The sequence below is a fragment of the Phaseolus vulgaris genome, chromosome 4, assembly GCF_051622355.1.
Source record: "Phaseolus vulgaris cultivar YP4 chromosome 4, ASM5162235v1, whole genome shotgun sequence".
NCBI lineage: Eukaryota > Viridiplantae > Streptophyta > Magnoliopsida > Fabales > Fabaceae > Phaseolus > Phaseolus vulgaris.
Window position 1 is genome coordinate 2,325,359 of NC_143501.1, and position 11,083 is coordinate 2,336,441.

The window sequence follows — 11,083 nt, forward strand, 5'->3', positions numbered from 1 at the left end:
CCCCACTTTTTTAGCTTTAAAGTAGATTAGATTAAAATCTTCTATAATGTTCAAATAGTTGTGTTTATAGCAGTGAAAGTGTTGATAACAACTAAGGTGGGAAAGATGAGGAGTAATAATAGTAATTATTATAGTAAATCTAGTAGCAGTGATGACAACAATGAAGACATTGTCTATGGTAGTACTTGATGTTGATAATAGAGGTAATAATAATAGGGATGTTGATAATAGAGGTAATAATAACAGTATCAATGAGGATGGTGGTGGAGACTGTGGTGATGTTGCTTGATGAAGTGGTGGTAGTAGTAGTGTCATGAATGGTGGTAGACATGCAGACAATAATAAGTGGTGGTGATAATTGTAGAAGTGATTGTATTGGGAATAATGATGGTTGTGGTTAGGAATCATAAACTCTACTCAAACCTTAGGGAATACATGCTTATTTTAGAATGAGTGCAAGTATGTGTAATATAATACTCAACTTGTTTTCTCTCATAATTTATATTTATATTATATATGAACACTATAATAAATAAATTATGTAAATAATTTTTTTTAATTTAAATCTTAAAATGATTATATTAGATGACTATGATTGAAATATGTTTACTTATGACTTAAAATATTATGCTTGAATACTGGATAAGACATTTGAGTGATTTCACGGAAGAATTACAATTATTTATTATTTAATTTCTAAATTAAGAAAAAAAAATCACGTTCACATTTATCTTTATGTATAATATAATATTTTATTTACGAGTATTTGATAATTTTTTACATTTTTGTGAGTTTTTAAATATGTATCATTGGAGCTATATCATAAATTCGGAAGTCTTTTGTTAGCTTTCGGATTATGTAATCCAAAAGCCTTTTGTGATTAGTTTCTGGATTACATAATTCTGGATAATATAATTTTTTTTTTTCAGATGCTTGATTAGCTTTTGGATTCGTAATTTGGAAAAGTCTTTTTTGGATTGAGATTAGTTTCTGAATTATATAATCTGGAAGTCTTTTTTAAAATGTGTGATTAGCTTCTGGATTACACAATCCATAGGTTTATCTCAAATCTAAAAAAGACTTATGGATTATGTATGATAAAAAATTATGTATGATAAAAAAGTATTTTCATATGGAGGTGCATGAAGAAGCAGTCTAAAAGGGGTTGAGTATTGTCCTATCAAGTGTGTTTAAAAAAAGGCTATTACTTCTTGCGTCATACGAATTGGGACCTGCACCCAATAACCGTAAGGAAAATACGAGATTACCCTCCATGGTTTTAAAATTCAAAATAGGTTTTGGCTTTCCTTCTTCTCCATTCGTGTGCACACTTCTGGTGGCTGTGATTCTCATTATTTGCACTTGTGTTTGGTGGTTTTTGACACCCATTTCAGTTTTTTTACTTCCAGATTTTGGATTCTACAATGTATTACCAGAATTTGAATTCTGGAATAGGATTAGGAGCATGATTTTTAACTTCTTGATTTAGGAGTCTAGAATGTATTTCTAGATTATATTTTCCAGAATCCTAAATTCGAAAGTTAAAATAAATTGATCTTACCTTTCTACAATGATACCTTTCTACAATGATGGAATGCGTCTAAAATGGGTTCCAAAAACCATTCGAAAACACGGTGAATCATCGACTGCTTCTTTATGCACTTCCATACTTTCTTAGGCCACCCTCTTAAATATTTATATTCCAAAAATATAATTTTTTAATGTTCTGGATTACATAATCCAGTGTTTTTCTAAATTCGTAATTGGCTTATGGATTATGTAATTTGAAAGTCTTTGTGATTAGCTTCCGTATTACATAATCCAGAAGTCTTTTCTATACATGAGATTAATTTTTGAATTATATAATCCGGAAGTATTTTTTTCAGATGTGTTATTAACTTTCAATTTACATTAATTTGAGAGTCTTTTTTAGATATGCTTTCGGATTATATAATTCAGAAGTCTTTTTTTTTTTCAAATGCGTGATTAATTTTTGGATTATATAATTTATAGGTTTATTTCAAATAAAAAAAAAACTTAAGGATTTTATAAATATAAAGAAAAAGAATAAAATGGTATTTTTATATTTAGTATGGAGGTAGAAGGTATTGAAGTACAGGAAGAAGCAGTCTGAATCATCACACACAAGTGCTAATAACCAACCAAATATAGTGATCCACAAAACTCAAGATGAAAGAAAAAATGAGAACCTCGAGCATTGCACTCCAATGGAACTACAATGGAGGAGAAGGAAAACCAAAATCTATTTTTAATTTTAAAACCCTAGAGGGTAATTTCGTCTTACCCAGCCTACTCCATTACAAATTGATGGGTTAACTTCATTTTTTAAAATTGGTAACGTTTTAGTTTAGTTTTTTTTCTTTCTCTTATTATTTTCTAATATGAAAACTAAAATCAATATGCATATAATGACTATAATATATATGTATATGTATAATAATAATAATATCAATAAATGGTAATTCTAAATATCATATAAAAAACACTAAATAATAATTAGAAATATCATTCAAATAAAATCTAAATAATTATCTCAAAAGTCAATCCAACATATTCCTTTTGAAATATAAAATCTAAATAGGAAAATACAATCCAAATTCATAAAAATATATTACTATCCAATATCAATAATTCACGTCTCTAGCCTTTCCATAATATTAGGGTTAGAGTCTTGAATGCAATAATAAAGATTAAATTATTTTTTTTATCCCCATATACAATAAGAATTTTTTAATTATAAAAGATTAAGTAATAAATAATTAAACTAATGTTACCTGTTCAAAATTATGTAACTAATTTTGAGTTAAAATAAATGTCTCGATATTCTTTTGAAGGATGGAACAACGATATTTGGTTAACACGCTTACTATTATATGTTGTGGTTGGATAACAATCTGGACATGTAGAAATTACCGAAAGGTAAATTGTAAATATGAAAATAAAATTAAAAAATAAAATTATATTTTGAAAAAATATATTAACGCAAGACACTAATTATATATATATATATATATACATTAAAATATCAAATATAAATTATATTATATTATATATATATATATATATATATATATATTGTAAAAGCTTTCATGTTAGACATTATTATGCAACTTGACATCTCAGCTGACATTATAAAAACAGATTCACAAACAAAACTGTACTCAAATAAAAACAATCAACCAAAATTAGCAATAAAAGGACTACAAGGAATTGATGACATTGTAGGAAAAACATGACTAGACAAAACAAGTATGAATTCTAAAATCAAAATGACTCAAACACAATGAATTTCACCAATTAAAAATAGCAAAAAAGACTTAAAATAAAGTAAAAACAGAATTACTAACACAAAAACAGAATCAAAGTGTCCAACAACTCAAAGAAAAATTTCAGCACAACCATAGCTCTAGATACCACATGATATGAGCTGGATTGACACTAAACAAGATACACAATATATAAGGAGGCTTAAGGTCATCTCAATGGAGGATAATGCCATCCAAAAGAGAAGCCAAACTCATTCAAACAATGAGTGCCATGTCAATATCACAAACACTTGGCGGAATTTAAAGGAAAGCAAGAACAAAACAAGAACACAAATAGAAAAACAATTGAAATGTGTAATTGCAAAAACTGGACAGAATTGAAAGAAGAAATGAATCTACCGATTGAAATTGAAGAAACAAGATGAAGGAAGATGAAACTTATGTGGTTGAAGCTTGGTTTGGGAAATGGACACGCCACTTGGATGATGAATGTTCCAAGATAAGTGCAGATTTGTCGCCACTTGAATGCTCCCAATGCATCACAAGATAAGACAAGGAAGAGGAGAACTAGTCTCACAATCACTCACAAATTGAGCACAGTAACTTTACTCTATTTTCAAATCTGAATTTTACAAGAGCAAGCACATCTATTTATAGCCTTAGAGGTGCTGAAATGAAAAGCTAATCAAATTCAAATTTCCCTCTAAATCTAATTCAAATTTGGAGCCAAACTTGAGTCACATGGAAGGTGTGACCTTTTTTTTTTCTATTTTGGAACCTCTTAAACTACTCCTACACCATCCCCCTAAGTCACATGGACAATGTGACTTTATTTTGTACATTCCCACTCCTATTTTAATATCCACACCTCCTACAACTATACAAGAGTGGTGATGCTCATTTATTTAATGCTTGTGCCCTTGCTCCTAGTAGTTCTTTGAGTTATGACTTGAGCTTGGGCCTTATGTTGGGCTTGGGCCTCATATTTTTAAGAAGACTACTAGGAAGAACTTAAACTATTGTTGTCCTTGACCATTCCTCTTATTGATGGCCTCTGTAATTGCTTATTGAGAATACCTTTAGAGTATAGCATCCTTGGTCATCTTCATGTATTTTTCATTCTCATCACCTTTTGTGATTTGGTTATGGATGTGCATCCTTACCTGAGCGCAAACAACATATGAAAGTACTTGTGTGAATTTTTTCAGCGCAATACGGACCCAGAATAAAATTGCAGAAAGTTAAGCGAAATTTCACAAGTTTTGGTAGATGATAGCCTTTAGTTTACAAAAAATTTTTGAAAAATTCTCCCGAAATAGTTTTTTTCCTGAAATTCCACGTAAGAATCTCCACTGAATTTGGGACAAAACGCGACAAATTTCGGGTTAAACGGATAAGTATTCACCCACGAAAAGAATCAAACAGTTTCACACACAAACGAATAGCTTCCTTTCAGCCATGGCACTGATGAATAAAAAGTTTATTGCCAATCTTGTGAGACGAATCTGGAGCTCAAGTCTCAGCCAAAACTCAAAAGACACAGTGACGAATGTATGGTAAAAATTTCAGACCAAAATACCCAAGGAGTAAGGCGTAGTAAGTCCCAGACCGAGAGTGAACAAAACTAGTTTTCCGAAAACAAAACGTCCTGGCTTTTCTTCCCCGTATCTTCCTTCTGTGATTTGTTTATGGACGTGCCTCCTTACCTGGGTGCAAACAACATATGAAAGTACTTGTGTGAATTTTTTCAGCGCAATACGGACCCAGAATAAAATTGCAGAAAGTTGGGCGAAATTTCACAAGTTTTGGTAGAGATAGCCTTTGGTTTGCACAAAATTTCTGAAAAATTCTCCCGAAATAGTTTTTTTCCTGAAATTCCACGTAGGAATCTCCACTGAATATGGGACGAAAGGCGACAAATTTCGGGTCAAACGGATGAGCATTCACCCACGAAAAGATTCAAACAGATTCGCACACAAACGAACCTTCCTTTCAGCCCTGGCAGTGATGAATAAAAAATTTATTGCCAATCTTGTGGGACGAATCTGGAACTCAAGTCTCAGCCAAAACTCAATAGACACAGTGACGGATGTCTGGCAAAAATTTCAGACCAAAATACCCAAGGAGTAAGGCGTAGTAAGTCCCAGACCGAGAGTGAACAAAACTGGTTTTCCGAAAACAAAACGTCCTGACTTTTCTTCCCCATATCTTCCTTCTGTGATTTTTTAATGGACGTGCCTCCTTACCTGGGTGCAAACAACATATGAAAGTACTTGTGTGAATTTTTTCAGCGCAATATGAACCCAGAATAAAATTGCAAAAAGTTGGGCGACATTTCACAAGTTTTGGTAGAGATAGCCTTTGGTTTGCACAAAATTTCTGAAAAATTCTCCCGAAATAGTTTTTTTTCCTGAAATTCCACGTAGGAATCTCCACGAATATGGGACGAAATGCGACAAATTTCGGGTCAAACGGATGAGCATTCACCCACGAAAAGATTCAAACAGATTCGCACACAAACGAACCTTCCTTTCAGCCCTGGCAGTGATGAATAAAAAATTTATTGCCAATCTTGTGGGACGAATCTGGAACTCAAGTCTCAACCAAAACTCAATAGACACAGTGACGGATGTCTGGCAAAAATTTCAGACCAAAATACCCAAGGAGTAAGGCGTAGTAAGTCCCAGACCGAGAGTGAACAAAACTGGTTTTCCGAAAACAAAACGTCCTGACTTTTCTTCCCCATATCTTCCTTCTGTGATTTTTTAATGGACGTGCCTCCTTACCTGGGTGCAAACAACATATGAAAGTACTTGTGTGAATTTTTTCAGCGCAATATGAACCCAGAATAAAATTGCAAAAAGTTGGGCGACATTTCACAAGTTTTGGTAGAGATAGCCTTTGGTTTGCACAAAATTTCTGAAAAATTCTCCCGAAATAGTATTTTTTCCTGAAATTCCACGTAGGAATCTCCACGAATATGGGACGAAATGCGACAAATTTCGGGTCAAACGGATGAGCATTCACCCACGAAAAGATTCAAACAGATTCGCACACAAACGAACCTTCCTTTCAGCCCTGACAGTGATGAATAAAAAATTTATTGCCAATCTTGTGGGACGAATCTGGAACTCAAGTCTCAGCCAAAACTCAATAGACACAGTGACGGATGTCTGGCAAAAATTTCAGACCAAAATACCCAAGGAGTAAGGCGTAGTAAGTCCCAGACCGAGAGTGAACAAAACTGGTTTTCCGAAAACAAAACGTCCTGGCTTTTCTTCCCCATATCTTCCTTCTGTGATTTTTTAATGGACGTGCCTCCTTACCTGGGTGCAAACAACATATGAAAGTACTTGTGTGAATTTTTTCAGCGCAATACGGACCCAGAATAAAATTGCAGAAAGTTGGGCGAAATTTCACAAGTTTTGGTAGAGGATAGCCTTTGGTTTGCACAAAATTTCTGAAAAATTCTCCCAAAATAGTTTTTTCATGAAATTTCATGTAGGAATCTCCACTGAATATGGGACGAAACGCGACAAATTTCGGACTAAACGGATGAGTATTCACCAGCGAAAAGTATCAAACAGTTTCACACACAAACGAACCTTCCTCTCAGCCCTGGAAGTTATGAATAAAAAATTTATTGCCAATCTTGTGGGACGAATCTGGAGCTCAAGTCTCATCCAAAACTCAATAGACATAGTGATGAACGTCTGGTAAAAATTTCAGACCAAAATACCTAAGGAGTAAGGCGTAGTAAGTCCCAGACCGAGAGTGAACAAAATTGGTTTTCCGAAAACAAAACGTCCTGGCTTTTCTTTCCCGTATCTTCCTTCTGTGATTTGTTTATGGACGTGCCTCCTTACCTGGGTGCAAACAACATATGAAAGTACTTGTGTGAATTTTTTCAGCGCAATACGGACCCAGAATAAAATTGCAGAAAGTTAAGCGAAATTTCACAAGTTTTGGTAGAGGATAGCCTTTGGTTTGCACAAAATTTCTGAAAAATTCTCCCGAAATAGTTTTTTCCTGAACTTCCACGTAAGAATCTCCACTGAGTTAGGGACGAAACGCGACAAATTTTGGGTTAAACGGATGAGTGTTCACCCACGAAAATAGTCAAACAGTTTCACACACAAACGAACTTTCCTTTCAGCCCTGGCAGTGATGAATAAAAAAATTATTGCGTATCTTGTGGGACGAATCTGGAACTCAAGTCTCAGCCAAAACTCAATAGGCACAGTGAGGAACGTATGGTAAAAATTTCAGACCAAAATACCCAAGCAGAAAGGCGTAGTAAGTCCAGGACCGAGAGTGAACAAAACTGGTTTACCGAAAACAAAACGTCATGGCTTTTCTTCCCCGTATCTTCCTTCTGTGATTTGTTTATGGACGTGCCTCCTTACCTGGATGCAAACAAAATATGAAAGTACTTGTGTGAATTTTTTCAGCGCAATACAGACCGAGAATAAAATTGCACAAAGTTGGGCGAAATTTCACCAATTTTGGTACAGGATGTGGATTCACCCACAAAAAGAATCAAACAGTTTCACACACAAACGAACCTTCCTTTAAGCCCTCGCAGTGATGAATAAAATATTTATTGCCATCTTGTGCGACGAATATGGAGCTCCTGTCTCAGCCAAAATTCAATAGACATAGTGACGAACGTCTGGTAAAAATTTCAGACCAAAATACCCAAGGATAAAGGCGTTGTAAGTCCCAGACCGAGAGTGAACAAAACTGGTTTTTTGAAAACAAAGCGTCCTGGCTTTTCTGCCCCGTATCTTCCTTCTGTGATTTGTTAATGGACGTGCCTCCTTACCTGGGTGCAAACAACATCTGAAAGTACTTTTGTGAATTTTTTCAGCGCAATACGGACCCAGAATAAAATTGAAGAATATTTGGGCGAAATTTCACAAGTTTTTGTAGAGGATAACATTTGGTTTGCATTAAATTTCTGAAAAATTCTCCCGAAATAGTTTTTTTTTTTCTGAAATTCCACGTAAGAATCTGCACTGAATTTGGGACAAAACGCGACAAATTTCGGGTTAAACGGATGAGTATTCACCCACGAAAAGAATCAAACAATTTCACACACAAACGAAGCTTCCTTTCAGCCATGACACTGATGAATAAAAAATTTATTGCCAATCTTGTGAGACGAATCTGGAGCTCAAGTTGCAGCCAAATCTCAATAGACACAGTGACGAATGTATGGTAAAAATTTCAGACCAAAATACCCAAGGAGTAAGGCGTAGTAAGTCCCAGACCGAGAGTGAACAAACCTAGTTTTCCGAAAACAAAACGTCCTGGCTTTTCTTCCCCGTATCTTACTTCTGTGATTTGTTTATGGACGTGCCTCCTTACCTGGGTGCAAACAACATATGAAAGTACTTGTGTGAATTTTTTCAGCACAATACAGACCGAGAATAAAATTGCAAAAAGTTGGGCGAATTTTCACCAATTTTGCTAGAGTATATAGCCTTTGGTTTGCACAAAATTTCTGAAAAATTCTCCCGAAATAGTCTTCTCCTGAAATTCCACGTAACAATCTCCACTGAATTTGGGACAAAACGCGATAAATTTCTGGCCAAACGGATGAGTATTCACCCACGAAAAGAATCACATAGTTTCACACACAAACGAACCTTCCTTTCAGCAATGGCAGTGATGAATAAAAAATTTATTGCCAATCTTGTGGGACGAATCTGGAGGTCAAGTCTCAGCCAAAACTCAATAGACACAGTGACGAACGTCTGGTAAAAATTTCAGACCAAAATACCCAAGGAGTAAGGCGTTTAAGTCCCAGACCGAGAGTGAACAAAACTGGTTTTCCGTATACAAAACGTCCTGGCTTTTCTTCCCTGTATCTTCCTTCTGTGATTTGTTAATGGACGTGCTCCTTACCTGGGTGCAAACAACATGTGAAAGTACTTTTGTGAATTTTTTCAGCGCAATACGGACCCAGAATAAAATTGCAGAAAGTTGGGCGAAATTTCACAAGTTTTGGTAGAGTAGCCTTTGATTTGCACAAAATTTCTGAAATATTCTCCCGAAATAGTTTTTTCCTGAAATTCCACGTAAGAATCTCCACTGAATTTGGGACAAAACGCGATAAATTTCGGGCCAAACGGATGAGTATTCACCCTCGAAAAGAATCAAACAGTTTCACACACAATCGAACCTTCCTTTAAGCCCTCGCAGTGATGAATAAAAGATTTATTGCAATCTTGTGGGACGAATCTGGAGCTCAAGTCTCAACCAAAACTCAATAGACATAGTGACAGACGTCTGGTAAAAATTTCAGACCAAAATACCCAAGGATAAAGGCGTAGTAAGTCCCAGACTGAGAGTGAACAAAACTGGTTTTCTGAAAACAAAGCGTCCTGGCTTTTCTTTCCCGTAACTTCCTTCAGTGATTTGTTAATGGACGTGCCTCCTTACCTGGGTGCAAACAACATATGAAAATACTTGTGGGAATATTTTCACCGCAATACGGACCCAGAATAAAATTGAAGAATATTTGGGCGAAATTTCACAAGTTTTGGTAGAGGATAGCCTTTGGTTTTGCACAAAATTTCTGAAAAATTCTCCCGAAATAGTTTTTTTTCTGAAATTCCACGTAAGAATCTGCACTGAATTTGGGACAAAACGCGACAAATTTCGGACCAAACGGATGAGTATTCACCAGCGAAAAGAATCAAACAGTTTCACACACAAACGAACCTTCCTTTCAGCTCTGGCAGTTAGGAATAAAAAATTTATTGCCAATCTTGTGGGACGAATCTGGAGCTCAAGTCTCAGCCAAAACTCAATAGACATAGTGACGAACGTCTGGTAAAAATTTAGACCAAAATACCCAAGGAGTAAGGCGTAGTAAGTCCCAGACCGAGAGTGAACAAAATTGGTTTTCCGAAAACAAAACGTCCTGGCTTTTCGTTCCCGTATCTTGCTTCTGTGATTTGTTTATGGTTGTGCCTCCCTACCTGGGTGCAAACAACATATGAAAGTACTTGTGTGAATTTTTTTAGCGCAATACGGACCCAGAATAAAATTGCTGAAAGTTGGACGAAATTTCACAACTTTTGGTAGAGGATAACCCTTGGTTTGCACAAAATTTCTGAAAAATTCTCCCGAAATAGTTTTTTCCTGAACTTCCACGTAGGAATCTCCACTGAGTTAGGGACGAAACGCGACAAATTTTGGGTCAAACGGATGAGTATTCACCCACGAAAAGAATCAAACAGTTTCACACACAAACGAACCTTCCTTTCAGCTCTGGCAGCGATGAATAAAAAATTTATTGCCTATCTTGTGGGACGAATTTGGAGTTCAACTCTCAGCCAAAACTCAATAGACACAGTGACGAACGTCTGGTAAAAATTTCAGACCAAAATACCCAAGCAGAAAGGCGTAGTAAGTCCCAGACTGAGAGTGAACAAAACTGGTTCTCCGAAAACAAAACGTCCTGGCTTTTCTTCCCCGTAGCTTCCTTCTGTGATTTGTTTATGGACGTGTCTTCTTACCTTGGTGGAAACAACTTATGAAAGTACTTGTGTGAATTTTTCAGCGCAATACAGACCCAGAATAAGATTGCAAAAAGTTGGGCGAAATTTCACAAGTTTTGGTAGAGGATAACCTTTGGTTTGCACAAAATTTCTGAAAAATTCTCCCGAAATAGTTTTTTCCTGAAATTCCACGTAAGAATCTTCACTGAATTTGGGACTAAACGTGACAAATTTCGGGTCAAACGTATGAGTATTCACCCACGAAAAGAATCAAATAGCTTAACA